This window comes from Dunckerocampus dactyliophorus, chromosome 13, assembly GCF_027744805.1.
Source record: "Dunckerocampus dactyliophorus isolate RoL2022-P2 chromosome 13, RoL_Ddac_1.1, whole genome shotgun sequence".
Lineage (NCBI taxonomy): Eukaryota > Metazoa > Chordata > Actinopteri > Syngnathiformes > Syngnathidae > Dunckerocampus > Dunckerocampus dactyliophorus.
The window spans coordinates 30761191-30776832 of record NC_072831.1 but is presented as its reverse complement, the minus strand read 5'-3'; the positions used below and the strand labels follow the sequence as shown (position 1 = coordinate 30776832).

Below are 15642 nucleotides of genomic sequence, written 5' to 3'. Positions count from 1 at the left end.
AGGGTGAGGCTAACACTAACCCTAACCCGGAAGGAATGAAAGGCAAAACGTGTGAGTTTTGGGTGGAAAACATCAGGTACTGTATGCACATGGTTAGCACATGACAGCATATCATAGCAGAGTCTGCGCTCATGTGCCACCTAGTGGATGGACATCACAGCGACGACATAAGGCCCCGTGTGTTGGGGTAGTCCATGTGGTTCAATTTGGTTCAGGAGAGCACACGCTCAACGGGGATGATTTTGCCAGGTAAATGAGCTCCTGGTCATCAAGGTTCCTGGAAATGTGGCTGGAAAAAGAAGCTATGAAAGCAATTCCTCAAATCCTGCACCAGTTGCCTGGCAACCACCCACAAGCACACTCAGAGTTCCAAGGGGCAGTGAAATGTTCTTTGAGAGTTTAATCTGCTGCACCGCTGGAAGGTGGCGAGATGACAACATATCCTCCAGATAAGTGCACAAAAGGACAAACGCGAACAGTTTGTGCTTGATAGGCGACACTTGTTATGGATCTGCCTGCCAGACACGAACCCCTTTTAATCATCAAGTCTCTTCCATGAAATCAAAGCATCTCAGGTCTTGTAACGCTTCTCCAAAGTGCAGCCCGGGGGCGGTTTTCCTTTATGGCACATTCTAAAAATAGACTTTAATATAAATATTTGAAAACATGAAAAAATCAGCAGTATAAAGTCAAACTATTAAGAGAAAAAAGTTGAAAATCTAAAAGAAAAAAGGTTGTCATTTTCCAAGTATAACATCATATTATGAGGAAAAGGTGGAAATATTAAGGAAAGGAATTTTTCAAAAAGTCATAATATTAGAAAAATCAAACAAAACAAAAAATAATATATAATAAAAATGATATTCCAAAAAGAAAATTTACAAGAAAGTTGAAATAATTGGAAAATGTAAAAAAAGAGAAAAGAAAGCAGAAATGGAAAAAATAACTGCAGTTTTGTGAAAATAAAGTCAAAATATCAGGAGAAAAACGACAACGAAATGAATGACAGTATACTGTAGTTGTACATGTGTTGCTTTACTAAATACTCAATATATCAAAGTGGCAAAGTTGCATCCTTACATTTTTCACCACGTGGACCCCGCTGGAAAACACTGGGACACCCCTGCTATGAACTGAAGGAAGGACTTTTCCAAAAAAATGTCCCTTATTTTCAAATGGAACCATGTTGCGTTTCAGCCCAGAGACAAAAAAAACAAAACGCTAAGCTTTAATTATCCCTAGAAAGTCTTTAATTTTTAGATTTATTATTTTTTTTACAGCTCGCCTGTCAGGAACGGAGTGAGCCGCAGGTTGGAAATCAAGATGCGTGAGACGACCTTCGCAATAGGAGGCGAGGGCTTGAGGTAGAGGGAGTGAGGTTTACCAACGTACAGTACCCTCGCACAGCTTCACGGGCTACACATGCGTCAAGTGCGGCAGATGTAACAGAGAGAATCCGACCACTTTTAAAAAAAAAACAAAAAAAAAATGAAATAATGGAAATTATTTTTTCTTTCTGTGAATAAAAGTACCGCGGCCCGGTACCAAATGACCCACGGCCCGGTGGTTGGGGACCACTGACTTAAACGATTGACTTCCCTAGACTACCTGCACCTTTTTGTCACTTTGTCTCTGTCGCCTTTTGTTTTCTCCTGTGTATATCATGAAAGAAGCCTTACTTTTGCACTCCATGCATCTCTGCATTTTGGGGGTCAAGCACTAGACAGCTTCTACTCGTGCCTGACATCCCGTGACAATGGGAGTTTCAAGGACACTAAGGGGGTGTTATGTCAAGTCGAGAGGGTTTTAATAATGTTAAAACCCCCATTTAGAAAGTCATAAACAGGTTTTTCTATGCTCTAACTATGAAAACATTCCAATAATTAATATTGAATTCTACTTTGTGAGAATTCACTTATTGTGGTCATGTCTGGAACCAATTGACCTCCATAAACGAGGGACGAGTGTCCATGAGAGTTGAGATGAACTACAGTCAAACCTGAAATGACTTAAACAGAGTTGCGATCTGGCTGCAGGAATCCACCTGTCTCTCCGCATATTTACTACCCATTGCTTTAGAAGTTGAGCATTGCAGTGTGGAAATCTAAAAGAGAATAAGGGCTCATTTACAACTACTTAGATGAAAAGATGCTCACAGATTTAAAGTATCTATTTTTTTTAAACTATTTTTATTTAACTTTAATTCCTGCTATTTAATATTACAGACAAAAAACTGCGCTTAGAAACGCCTGTATTAAACACCAAATACAGTCAAACCTGTCTTAGCGGCCACCTGTATAGAACGGCCACCTGCCTATAGCGGCCACTAAAAAATCCCCCGCAGCGAATGTACGTGTTATAGACCCTGTGTATAACGGTCACCTGTCTAACGCGGCCAGGGGAGGAAGAGGTAGCCGCTTCATGGCTGGTGGCCGCGCAGCTGAGGTCAATTAACATTTGTGGCGGATAAAAGGCCAGCGCCGTCGAATGTGCGGCGCTGGTTCATTGTTGTTATTGATATTACTAGTTTCCTCACCGGAGCTGTTACCTAGATTTACCTACCTGTTGATGTGTCAACAGAGCGTTTTCCCCTGTGTCTCTTGGTTTTGCGCCAGTCTTTTTGTGAATACATGTTAATATGTGTGCGCACAAATTCAAAATGGCCGCCAACCTGTCCATAGCGCCCACTTTTGACGTCTCCCTTCAGTGGCCGCTATAGACAGGTTTGACTGTATATAGAATATCTAATAGCATATCTGCATGTATTGCTTTACGTAGCTCCTGCTGGAAGAGTTTGGACATCCCTGTGTTAACTGCTACATGTGTTTCCTCGGCGAGGGCGCGGCAGTTTCACTTCACCTCATGCCTTCGCCTCCATCAATTCCCCGATCAAAAAAAGCCTCCAGCACGGCGGCCAACTGGTGTCAAAGTCAATAAGTTAAATCCCCGGTCACACCGCCCGAACTTTGCTGTAGCGTCCCTGGAGCAGTGAAAAAAATTAATCACCGCTCGTAACCGTTCATCACCGTTTAACAGAAGTTGGCCCCCGTTAAGGCAACGCTCGGCCACCGCTGATGGTCCCTCCTACCACTCCGAAAGTTTTGAGCTGCACAAAATATTGCCAGCGGTGAGGAGCGGGCAATTTTCCGCTACGGCAAAGTTCATCACCGCTCCAACAACGCCCAGTCAAAGTTTGGCGCCACTAGACGGATTTTCGTGGATTCTTGGGTCCGCTAGGCCAACGCAGAAATCTTGAACGCTGGACCACTGCTGCTTCGCCAGCTTTGCCCGGGCAGTGATTAAACGTTGAACAAACTTAGTTGGAGCGGCTGTAAGCGTTTTACGAGCGGACACAGGATTGCTGGAACGGTGTCAGGCGTTGAAGCAGCGATGAAGCAGCGATCCATTGCGGTGATGAACTTTGGTTTGCCGTTGGTATGGAGGTGTCGGAGGCGGAGCATAATTTTGCTATACGGGGAGAAATGGACCAGGAGCCCATTTGGAATAGCTGTTGAGTGCAGACCTCAGTTATATCAAATTTGCTCAAAGTTACAGTAAAACTGTACTACCATGGATGCTGAGAGACTTGCTATGATTGGTGCACTAGTCCAGCAGCAGAATCAGAACCTCCTCAGATTGCAACAAGCTGTTGACAGAAGGAGAAGAGAGAAGAAGAAGAGACAGAGTTGTGTGGGTCAGACAGTTGTTGTGTTTGCAGAGACACACTACAGGGGAACTGTGGGACTGCGAATGAGGATCCACGAGCCTTCCAGCAAGTCATGAGGATGCCACCAACCCACATGCGCAGAACGCCGCTCTATCGATGATCCCGTCACCGCTAAACCAACGTTCGCTACCGTGAAACCAACACTAACGCAACGGCGGCTTCAGCGGTGCACCGCTAGGACAACGCCCGTGTTTTCTATTTTTTTTTCCCATTTTGTGCACGGTTATGAGCGGTGATGATTTTTTTCACCACTCCAGGGACGCTACAGCAAAGTTCGGCTTAAGTCAATAAGTTGGCAGCATTGTTTTTGTTTGCTGTGACGAGAGCTTTGTGGACTCTTGCAGCCGTCTCGAAAGTGTGTTCCCTGAACAAGAACTCTTCCAGACTTCCTTGAAAACCAGCCGCTCTGTTGTGGAGAGCCTTGCTTTGATTGCAGCGCTTACATGCGAATAAAGAACAGGAATTGTTGCTTCAGGGAGGCAAAGAAAGGAGGCTGTTTAGCTAGGGCTTAAATCTGATGCAGGACCAGTCCCAGCCGTGGGGGAACATCTGGTTCTGTTTAGACCCACTGTTCATCCAGGACAACATTCCATGCAGGCAGGCTGTGTTGTAATGTGTCAGAGGTCCTCAAGATGTGGGTGGATTTGTTGGAAGACGAGCATCTTTTTTGCTACGAGCTCGCTTCTGGCACTCAATGGACACGTCATGTGGTTCTGTTTTATCACCGCGACCAAGCTACCGACACTGGCACTCATTAGTATGGCCGTCTTAAGGCAGCGTGACCTGCACACGGATTACCACGAGCAGCAGCAGGATGAAGAAAGGTTGTAAAGTGCAGGAAGCGAAGCAAAGGGTATGCAGGATTTGGGTTACGGTTAACCCTAACCCGAGCTCATATGTGTCATATGCACAGTAAAACAGGTAGTTCTGCTATACATTGAAATTCTTGTTCTGTTCATTCTCCCAAAAAAGAAAGAAAACACAAGAAAATGAATAAGAACATCAGAAACATAAATACCAAAGTAAGCAACAACAACAACAACAGAAGAGACATTAATACAAATAAATAAATAAACAAACAAACAAACAAACAAACAAACAAACAAACAAACAAACAAACAAACAAATAAATAAATAAATAAATAAATAAATAAATAAATAAATAAATAAATAAATAAATAAATAAATAAATAAAAGTGCTATGAGTGTGTGTTGCGTGCGGCGTGTGTGAGTGCTTCGTTGAGAAGCCTGATGGCCTGTGGGTAAAAGCTGTTTGCCAGCCTTGTGGTCCTGGACTTCAAACTCCTGTAGCGTCTGCCTGACGGTAGGAGTGTGAATAATGAGTGTTGTGGATGTGTGCTGTCCTTGATGAGGTTGTGTGTTCTGCGGAGGACTCTAGTTTTATAAATGTCTTGCAGTGAGGGGAGGGCTGCCCCAACAATGTTCTGTGAGGTCTTGAGTGCTTGCTAACACAGTAGCTGTTAGGTCATCTTAGTCCAGGGGTGTCCAAAGTGTGGCCTGAGGCTGTTTTTTTTATTTATACTTACAGTATACAGGAAACATCATCAATTATTTTACAAGAATAAAATCAAACAACAAAGTCAGAGTCAGGAGAGAAAATGTGTCATCTATAGTTAATAGTTGGGAAAAAATGTGTTTTTTCATCGATAGAACAAAGCTGAGATGAACTGTATAGAAGTTGTTAGCATGTACTGTACTGCACGCATGTGCTGCTTCACTAAATGTCAATGCGGCCCCCGCTGGAAGAGGTTTGGACACCCTTGTTTTAGTCCATCAGAAGCTCGGAGGAAGTTCTTTCTGGAAAATCCAGAATATTTTGAGTCCAGAGTCAAACGTTTGACAGTGAAGTGGAGATGCTGCTGTTGTGTTTTCCAGACAAGAATTCCTCCTTTTCCATCAGGCGGACATGATGGCGATCCAAGGTTTGGGAGACATCTGGCCGGTTGGGAATACTTGTAAGATCGCACTATGAAGCCATCCATAGGAGATGCTCGAGCCACCTCAGCTTCCTCCTGTCAACGTGGATGACTTGGTTCCTCTGACCCGAGTCAACTCCTCCAGTTCCATCAGGTGTTAACGTCCGCTGGCGTTATCACATGCAGACGCTCTTTTCCAGCTTCTCCAGCATTTTGGTCACATCTTGCACTTACAACTTCAGCGGCCTCTCTTTCAGTCCGTTTTGATGCTGTGCGTCCAGAAGAGCCTTGGCCTGCTTCCTGAACAGACTCTCGTGCTCCTGGAGCAGCATGCCGTGTTTCATAGACAGCTCCTCCAGCTCGTCCTCCAGCACCTTCAGGTGAGCGTTCTTGGCCTCCCTTAAGGCTTTGTCCTCATTGTGCTTCTCCAGCAGCTTGTGGAACTGCTGCAGCTTCTTCTTCTCCTGCTGGAGGTTTTCCTGCGGACACGACAGCTGCTTCTGAGCGGAGGACAGCAAGCGTACCACGCCCCGGCACATCAGCGCCGTCAGCTGGTTCTCCAGAAGGCAGACCTCATCCATCTGGGCTTGGTAAAAGTCTCAACTCAGATTGGGTGCCTGTCATGTTCCTTCTTCATCGTCTCCAGGCGTATTTCCATCCGGGTGTCCAGAATGTTGATGTCTGCCAGCATTTTTCTCGATCATTGGGAGAATCTCAGCATTGTGTTTGGCGTGCAGCTCCAACGTCCTCCAGTCGTGCAGGATGTGGATTTCCTCCAACTCGGAGGCCTGGTTAAACTTCAGCTCTTTAGCGTGGTTTTGGCTTAAAAGCTCCTTCTCGCTCAGGTCCACCTGGAGGCAGCAGATATCATTCAGAGCGCCCTGCTCCATCTCAAAGTGCTTGTTGTCATTGAGGGTGGAGAACCCTGTCTAGCTTTAGCCAAGAGGTGTTGCTGTGACTCCAGGTGCCTCACTTTCTGCTGGTACCCTGTGAAACATCTTGGCCTCGCCTCGGACAATGCTGCCCTCCTTCAGCTTCTCCTTCACATCCTGGAGCTTTCTGCTTGCAGGTCTCCCAGAAGACTTTGACCTGGTGCCTCATGAGCTGGAAGCTCTTCTTCTCCCCCTGGATGTGGGCCAGCTCTTCCGTCATCTTAGTGATGCGCTCCGTCAGTTGCTCCTCGGTCACCTCAGTTAAGGGTTTTTGTTGACTTCCGGCTTTCCTGTGCCTCCTGTGCGGGTCGGGCCGGTGTGGGCAAAACACTCAGAGAACCGAGAAAAGTGTTTTGGTTGTGTATTTGCTGGTTATCGCATCTTTGAGGAAGTTCAAAATGGACACGGAAGGCACGGGCAGTAAACAAAAAATATACTGTTACTGAAATTTACCACGATAACCCACGTCATTTTGCCCATTTTGGTGAATTTTATGGTGAGTTTTAATAAAAAAAGACAATAAAAGTCTTTTTGTCTGTTTTGACTGTGTGTGCTGGAATGCTATGTTCATTCTCCTTTAAGACATGTACAGCGTGTGTAGTCACGTGCTCCACCCACCCAGTCCAAACAAGAAGGGAAAACAGCCGATGCGGGGAGGGCTGATGGTGCAAATGGGGAGGGACTGTACAGTGCCAGCATTTCACTGGATGTACTGCTTTCCCACTCATGCGCTAACATTCCTTTTTTCCTCTATTTGTATGCATCGAAACGCTGCTCTGGATGATACACAAATACTTGACTTTAAATATATGCATTTTTAAAGCCTTTAAAAAAAGGAAACCATGATTAGTTTGCTGTTGGGGGCAGTTTTTAAGGATTAACTTTGTGAGCTGTGGTGCTGCTCTGCTGCCCTCTGTTTGTGATCGTTTGCAGCACACCTGCCGACCCGTGGGAGGAGCTCATGCACACCTGCTAGCAATTATCTCCTGGACTATTTAGATCCTGCTCTGTTACCAACCTGTTGCCAGATTGTCTTCCCATGCACGCCTGGTAACTCCTCTTATTGCATCGTTAATTCTTTGTACTTGAGCTTTCTGGTCTCCCGTTCCTTGCATTAGTAAGCACCTGTCTTCCCTGCTTGCGGTGTTGCAGCATTGTTTTTTTGTTGCACTTTGCATTGTTTGAGACGGCATGGTTTGCAGCAGCTATTTCTGTTCCTGTCATGTTTTGGTCCTGGTAGTTTTTTAGCAGTGTTTTTTGTTAGCCTTGTGTTTATTGCTCCTGCCATTTCCGTGTACACAGCGTCCTTATTCCTTTTTGTTGCATATTTTTCCCAAGGCTAGGCCTGGAGTTTATGTTGTACTTTTTACCTGGTGGCATTTTGGTTCTTGTTAAACTTTTTGTGGACTTAATAAATTTTTGTTACACGGACCCTTGTCTCTCTGCATCTTGGGATCCCAATTATGGGCTACACGCCACCCGTGACAGCCATGCTTTATTGATGTCACTAATAGATGGTCACATGGCGACAGGAACATGTGGAATTCTCTTCATTGTGTAAATCAGTGGTCCCCAACCTTTTTTGACCCACGGACCGGTTTGTGTTCCCACAAATCTCCCGCGGACCGCGGGGGACGTTCGTACATTATAGCGATCTAATTTATCTTATTTATCATGTATTGTGTAAAACTAAGACATGAATAACATCAAATTAAAAGCACACAATGAATGCCGACCCACCATCCACCAGTTCAAGTTCCAGCCAAGTTTTTCCAGAGAGACGATCGCTGACGTGTGTGCTAAAAGGCAGTGCGCTAATGTATCCCGCCTTGTTTTGCACTGCCCGCACCCGGGCCTGAACACAGGACCTTCGTAATGGGAGGCGAGGGGCGCTGACCACGCGACTAAAAGCCTGCACTGTCGGTCGCGTGTTCAGAGCAGCTCTTAAGGCAGAGGGAGTGAGGTTTACCAACGTACACTCGCACAGCCTCACAGGCTGGCATCCGTTACACTAGCATGAATTAACTTGAGACAAATGTGCACATTAGCACTCAATAAGTCATCCAAACTTACCTTTATGCATTCCCACATAGTATCAGCATTTCAAACCAAATATGAGGTGAAAGAAGAATGGTAAAAATACAGCAGCAGTAGAGAGAAAGTTTGCACACGCACAATAGACATGACTAACCCGCCCTGATTCGCACCACCCGCACCGGGGCTCGGACACAAGACCTTCGCCATGGGAGGCAAGGGCGCTGACCACACGACTAAAATCCCGTACTGTCCGCCGCGTGTTCAGCACAACTCTTGAGGCAGAGAGAGTGAGCTTTACCAACGTACAGTACACTCGCACAGCCTCACAGGCTGGCATCCGTTACACATGCGTCAAGTGAGGTGGGTGTAACAGAGAGAATCTGGCCACTTTTCAAATTAAAACAAAATAATGAAATAATGGAAATAATTTTTTTTTCTGTGAATAAAAGTACCCAGGGGTTGGGGACCACTGGTGTAAATGATCATTTTGATGATGGATATCTATCCAGGTTCTAAAGCCAACGTGGCACACACACACAGGCAAATAACATGACAACGGAATGCCTGGAATTGGTACAAAAAATTAGAACATGGCTATATTTATAAATACTATTATTATTATTATTATTATTGGAAAATCTGAGCTGACATGGCTGTGATAGGTTGGGTTGATAGCAAGGTGGTTAGCAATGTCAGTGCATGACACGTGATGTGGCTGTATGTGTAGCTTAGTACACGTGTGTACAGGATGTACTGTAGTATGCCAGGGTGTGGACCATACACTCATCTTTATTTTGGCTTCCACAAAGATGATGTTGAGCAAAAGAACACCAAATGTAAAGTAAGTATGAAAACTGTGGTAAGCACCCAAAGCACATGATGGAAATGCAGCCTTGTTGGCGCTTTTTGGAGGTTTTTTTCCAGAAGGCTTTATAGGCGGAAGAGGTGCGTCCCATTACTGGGCGTTTTATTGAAAGTAATGTGTGCCAGTTGGGCAATAAATCAACCAAAAGTCCCCATGAAGGGGAGTTACCGTTATCGAGGTCAAACTGCCCATGGTGATGTTGGTTTGAGGTCATATCGCTCAGCCCTACAACACAGTGACATGTCGACATGAGTATGATATCTGCAGAGCATTGCAAGGACCTTGAAGTTGTGCTGGACTGTGAACTCTGCCAGAGAAAGGAGCTTTTGTTGTAAGCACAAACTTGGACCAGAGTTTGGGAGAGGCTTTGTCAGGATCAGTCTCCGAGATGAGTGTCATGTCCTGTGTTGTCGCTCTGCTGCCGCCTATCTACTCTATGTTTCAGTGCACTCAGCAGCCTTGATGGCACTGATGAGAGACACCTGTGCCCAATTACCACCGCCTTTATCAGTTGCTGCCAGACCACAGACTGTTGCCAGTTATTCCTTTGCCCACCCTGCTTCCCGTTGCCTCACGATTTGCTGTGGCTCTTTACTGGTCTTTTTCCCCTTGCTGTTATTATCCGCAAGTCTATATATATATATATATATATATATATATATATGTATTGTTGCTACGCCAGCCTTCTGCATTGTTTTTTTCTGCAGCTTCCTAGTTTTTTCCTGTGTCTTTTTCCTGCACAGTTAGCAGTGTTTTTCGTTAGTTTTGGCTTCTAGCCCTGAGTCCTTTTGTTCCTGTTTTGATATTGCATTTTTGTGTATTGTGAATTATTACCATTGGTAATAAATTCCTCTTTTTGTACTCCAGCGCCGTGTGTGTTAAATCTGCATCTAGGAATCCAGAACTCGGCTTAGCCATTCTTGACAATGAGACCAGATTAGCGCATCTCGCGGCATGGCCGGTACATCTGACAGTAATTCTGATTTTCTTTACAAGCTTGTGTTTGTGGATGTCTTTTCCTCTTGGATAGTTGCCAAGATGAGAGCTTGACACAAGCGTCCAGTTTGGGAAGGAAAGACGTAGGATTTCACCCAAAAACCTTATCTGGTTAACCGCTGACGCTGTTTCATCCTCCAAAGTCCAAACATAAGAGGAGCAGTTGGCAACACGTTACTGTTGTGTGTCAAGTGTTTGCCGCTGCAGCTCGCTGGGGTGGATATCTGCTCTAATTGATACCAACATCAAGAATGGTATTTTTCCAAACCCTCTTACAAGCTTGACCTTGACCTTCTGTTAGATAATATTCAGATTTTATGATTTTGTATATTTATTTCATTTAAATGTTTTGTGTAATTGATTTTGTTGTATTTTCTCAGGGATATTCTGATAATTTTTTTTCTGACTGATTTGGTTGAAACAACTGATTGATTCGGCAGTAAGGTACTTTTTCATGTTCATTTCATAGTACACTTATTTACTTGCTTTAATGTTCATTTATTTTCTCCAATTCCTATTTTATCTACTTTTGTTTAATTGGATGAATAAGTTTGTTTATTGTATTTCTTTAGTCTCTTTTTTATGTTTTTTTTAAATCTCAATTTTTTGCACCATTTTTTTAGTCTATTTTCTAATGATTTTATGTCATTCGGTTTATTTTATGTCTGTCATTTTATAATTTTGACTATTTTTTGCATTTATTTCTTTTTATTTTATTTTGTGTAGTTGTTTTATTAATTTTTTACATTCTATATTTTTTGCATTTACTTTAATCTACTTTGTCATGATTTTATGGCATTTATTCATTTTTGTACTGATTTTTGTTTCATTTATTGGCTGATTATTGTGGTTGCAATGTATATTAAGTTTATTTATTTATTTTTATGTTAATTTTTTTGTATTTAGTTTGTTCAATCACTTTGTTTTATTATTTATTTTATCTATTTTCAAAATCTATATTTTGTAATGATTTTATGGCACATTTTTTTAAACATTTACATTTTTTATTACTGGCCAATTATTTTGGTAAAAATGTTTTTTCTTGCTGTAATTAATTTTTACGTTAATTTATTAATTTTGTTTTATTTTCCATTATTTTTTTTAATCAAATTTTTTTCCGTTTGTTTTTATTTTTAGACCTTTTAAAAATTTTATTAGATTTTTTTTTAATTGGCTGATTAGTTAGGTATACACTTTAGGTCTTTTTAAAATTATTTTATTCATTCATTTTGTTCTCGCTTAAATTTCATGAACGTCTCACAGCAACTATGGTGCATTCACTGACCGCCAAGAAAGTGCTAAAGCTCGACGCTTGATGAACAAACATGATCAGTGAAGCATGAAGACATCCAGGTAAAATAAAGAGTGCTACGTGTACATTTGACTTGTACTATCACCTATTTAGGGTGAGGTGTTTATGAATAATTAACGAGTTATGGTGAATGGGTTAGAGGTTAGGGTGAGTGAGGTTTAGTTTCGAGGTGTTCAACTTAATCCTGAGAATACATCCATATCCCAACAGCTGGCAACGAGTGGAGACCTGCCCTCCTGTTCAGAGGGATCCACCTAACCTGACATTCAGGAATGCATCGGCATGTCGAGCGTGAAATCCAAACAATGTCACCTCTGAGCTTGGAAGAGCTCTGAACTCTTGGGACTAGTAGTAATGGTGGTCCGAGTGTTTCCAGTTGAAGATGTGCATTATCTAAACTTAGCCTCTTCTTGCAAAACAAAACCATCAAGCTGCCATCTCCCGCGTCTGTTGTCGACTGACTGAATTTGGCAGAGCTCCATTTTAACATGTGTAGCGAAGCCTGTTCGTCCAGCATGTCACATGGAGCATGTCTTCCCAGCTCCATGTTTCCACTTGCTGTCAGCGTCCTACATGGCGAACGGCAGCAGTAAGACCGTAAAAGGAACATTTGAAGACAAGCGTCTTGTCAGCGTGACTCCGACTGCACGCGACCTCTGACTTATGACCTCATGATGGCGCTGCCAGAGGCCAACCCCTTCAGTGTGGGGCGAGGTTGTCCAAAGGCTTTTCCAACGGCAGCACAGGTGCAGGAGATATGCAAAGAAGAAAGCTTTGTCATACAAGTGACATGTCTGACCCATCATCATCAACTTCACTCCTTTTTATCAACAGTCTTTGCACATTTTAAAGGTTTGTTTCTCATTATTCCGACTTTAAAAACAATGTTTTCTTCTTGAATATTTCAACTCTATGCTACTAAAATGACCTCATAACAATTGTGACTTTTCTTGTTAAAATACAACTTTTTTTCTCTTAATATTTTGGACATTTTGCTTCAATTCCTGTTTTTCTTGATTGACATGTTTTATATTATTTCAACTTGTTCTTGCAAATTTTCTTCTCGTACCATTTGATGGGACTTTATTCCCATCATATTTTAACTTACCCCCCAACCTAATTTTCCAAAAATGACAATTATACTTTTTAGTGGTGTCCGATATTAAGAGGGAGCTGCCAACCCTCCCTCACTGATCAGGTGTATGCCCCGCCTACACACTCTCACTTGTCTATTTGTGTACAATGTATCTACAGGTAGTTTCTTATGACATTTTGGTTAGTCCTTTATTTATATTATATCTATTTGCCAATTAATCTTTGTTAACTGCTAATGATTGGATCCTTAATTAGTTAGTTTTCCACATCGAGGTTATTGGTTGTTTCTAATGTCTCATCAGTTTCTCCCTTCTTTGAGGTGATTGGTTGACGCACAAGCATGGAAGCGCGCCCATGTGAGTGCAGGCCAGGTGCATGTCATCACTCTGATTGGACTCTCCCAAGTTTCACCCGGAGGAGGGCAGGGTTAACTATGCAGTTCTTTTTGTAAAGATAGTTACAAACTGTATAATATAGAGGTTAACGTATACAGAAATTAAAATCTAAATGAAGTAACATTAAAATGCATTTGTAACATAAAGGAAGGATCTGGAAAATGTAAATATGACTTGTGTAGCAACTACCTCACCCTCGCATTAAGCCGTTATGGTTGGGCTCTCACTATATATGGGGGTCTGGTTGAATTGGTGTGTGGCCTGTTGTGTGTGCTGATGGAAAAAAAAAAAAAAAAAAAATAATAATAATAATAATAATAATAATAATAATGCTGTTGGACTGTCTTGTGGTACGTGGAATAAATGTGATGAGCTCGCAACCTCAGCTTCTGGTGTATACTTCAGATGCTACGGCTATCCTGGGCTAGTAAGAGGCCATTTTTATAACTGGAAATCTTACAGTCTGTAAAAATGTTACCTTTTCATAGGATATATTTTATTGGTACACATCAGTATTTCAACTTTATGCTACTACAATGACATGCACTTTCTTCCTCATAGTGCACGTTTATTCTCGTACAATCCCAGCTTTTTTTCTAGTTAAAATACGTCTTTTTTGACTTTATTCTCAGAATATTAAAATGTTTTCCCCAACCTAATTTCCCCAAAATTACAGCTGCATTTGGTTCTGTTTCTTATAATATTTAGACTGTTAAGAAATATAGATTTTTTTTCCTCATAATGTTAGTTTATTCTCATAAAATGGAGACTTTTTTTCTCATAAAACACAACTTTTTTCTTGTATTTTTACTTTATTCTCGCAAAAATATGGCTGTTTTTTTTTTTACTTATGCTGTTTTTTATTATAAATTTTCAAATTATTTCAACTTTCATCTTGTATTTTTTTTGTCCTAATTATGATGTATTCCCATTATAATTTGACCACATGCTCATAATATAACAGCTTTTTCTCGTAATTAGTAATAAGCTTTAAGTCTTATTTCTTTCATATTCCAACGTTATGCTACTAAAATGGCATTACTGTTCCATCATAATATTACAACATTCTTTTTTGTCAAATTTGGACTTTTTCTTGTTAGATGACAACTTTTTTTTTTACTTCATATTCATCCATTCATTCATTCGTTCATATCAGTTATTCTTGTAAAATGACTGCTGATATTAGCATGTGCCACAGGCCAATAAAAGAAACAGGCGTAGGCTGCAAATGGCCACAATGTGGACACCCCTGTTTTAGTGACTGTATTTATGCATTTATTTTTATTTACTGTCAGAACTGATCAATTTACCCACTTTTATAAGCATTTCTATTGAAATGGAATACATTTTTAAAATAATGTGCGACTGCAGGGTGCATGAATGGCAAACGTGCGGGTATACAGGGTATATGTGCTATTAATAGCGGGGGCGGGAGGATTAAACATGATATACTCGTGCTTGAGGTGTCAAGTTGAGACGGTATTTTGAGCAGTGGCTTTGATTTGTGGTGTAATCCCCGAACGCCGTGTCCAAACGTGGTTCTTACGTGCTGGAGGAGACGCACGCAGAGGAGACGCACGCACCGCAAAGTCGCAGCCTTGATTTTCACATCCAGTCTTTCCTCTTCCTGCCACACGTGTGAGAACCCGAGGTCAAGCGGCACCTGTGAGGTCAAACTGCTGATTCAGCGTGATTGTTTTGGTTTCGACGGGCACACTTTGTCGAGTGAAGAAAACAATCGACTTCACTTGTTTTTGGACTTTGGACAAAATGGTGAAACCCAAACATCTCTCAATGACGCCAAATATTTGCTTTAGTTTTTTCTTTCCTTTTGTGTCTGCAACTCCTCGGTGTAAACATTTTTGACACACATTTTGTCTCGCGTGGTGTCTGTGTTGTTGTTTTACTTGAAGTTAACAAAAGACAAGGTTGCTCAGTGGTGGCGGTGGGCCAAGACAGACCTTGACAGCCATACAGTGGCGTGAAAAAGTGTTTGGTTTGTTTAGCTTAGTTCACACAACTCAACACTTGATGCACTTTTTATTAAGGGAGAAAAACATCCAAATGGCCCTATGTGAATAAGCGATTGCCCCCCCAGTTAAAACATAACTTAAGTGAGATGAATTGGGATCTATTAGTGTGGAAAAGGTTATAAAGCCATTTCTAAAGCTTTGGGACTCCAGCCAACCACAGTGAGAGCCATTATCCACAAATGGCCAAAACATGGAACAGAGGTGAACCTACTCAGGAGTGGCCGGCCAACCGAAATGACCCCAAGAGTGCAGCCACGACTCATCTGAGAGGTCACAAAAAGCCCCACGACAACATCCAAAGAACTGCAGGCCT

The 15642-nt window shown here is 42.1% G+C and overlaps 1 long non-coding RNA gene and 1 pseudogene across 1 annotated transcript; one reads left to right on the top strand and one right to left on the bottom strand.

Moving 5' to 3' along the window:
- Positions 1–5840: 5840 nt before the first annotated feature.
- LOC129192742 (uncharacterized) lies at positions 5841–7067 on the bottom strand (annotated as a pseudogene).
- Positions 7068–10272: 3205 nt separating this feature from the next.
- On the top strand, positions 10273–14066 carry LOC129192148 (uncharacterized). Its single transcript, XR_008573359.1, has 4 exons — positions 10273–10748; positions 10875–10938; positions 11758–11847; positions 12017–14066. It is a non-coding gene; the product is annotated as an uncharacterized LOC129192148 (long non-coding RNA).
- Positions 14067–15642: the final 1576 nt, after the last annotated feature.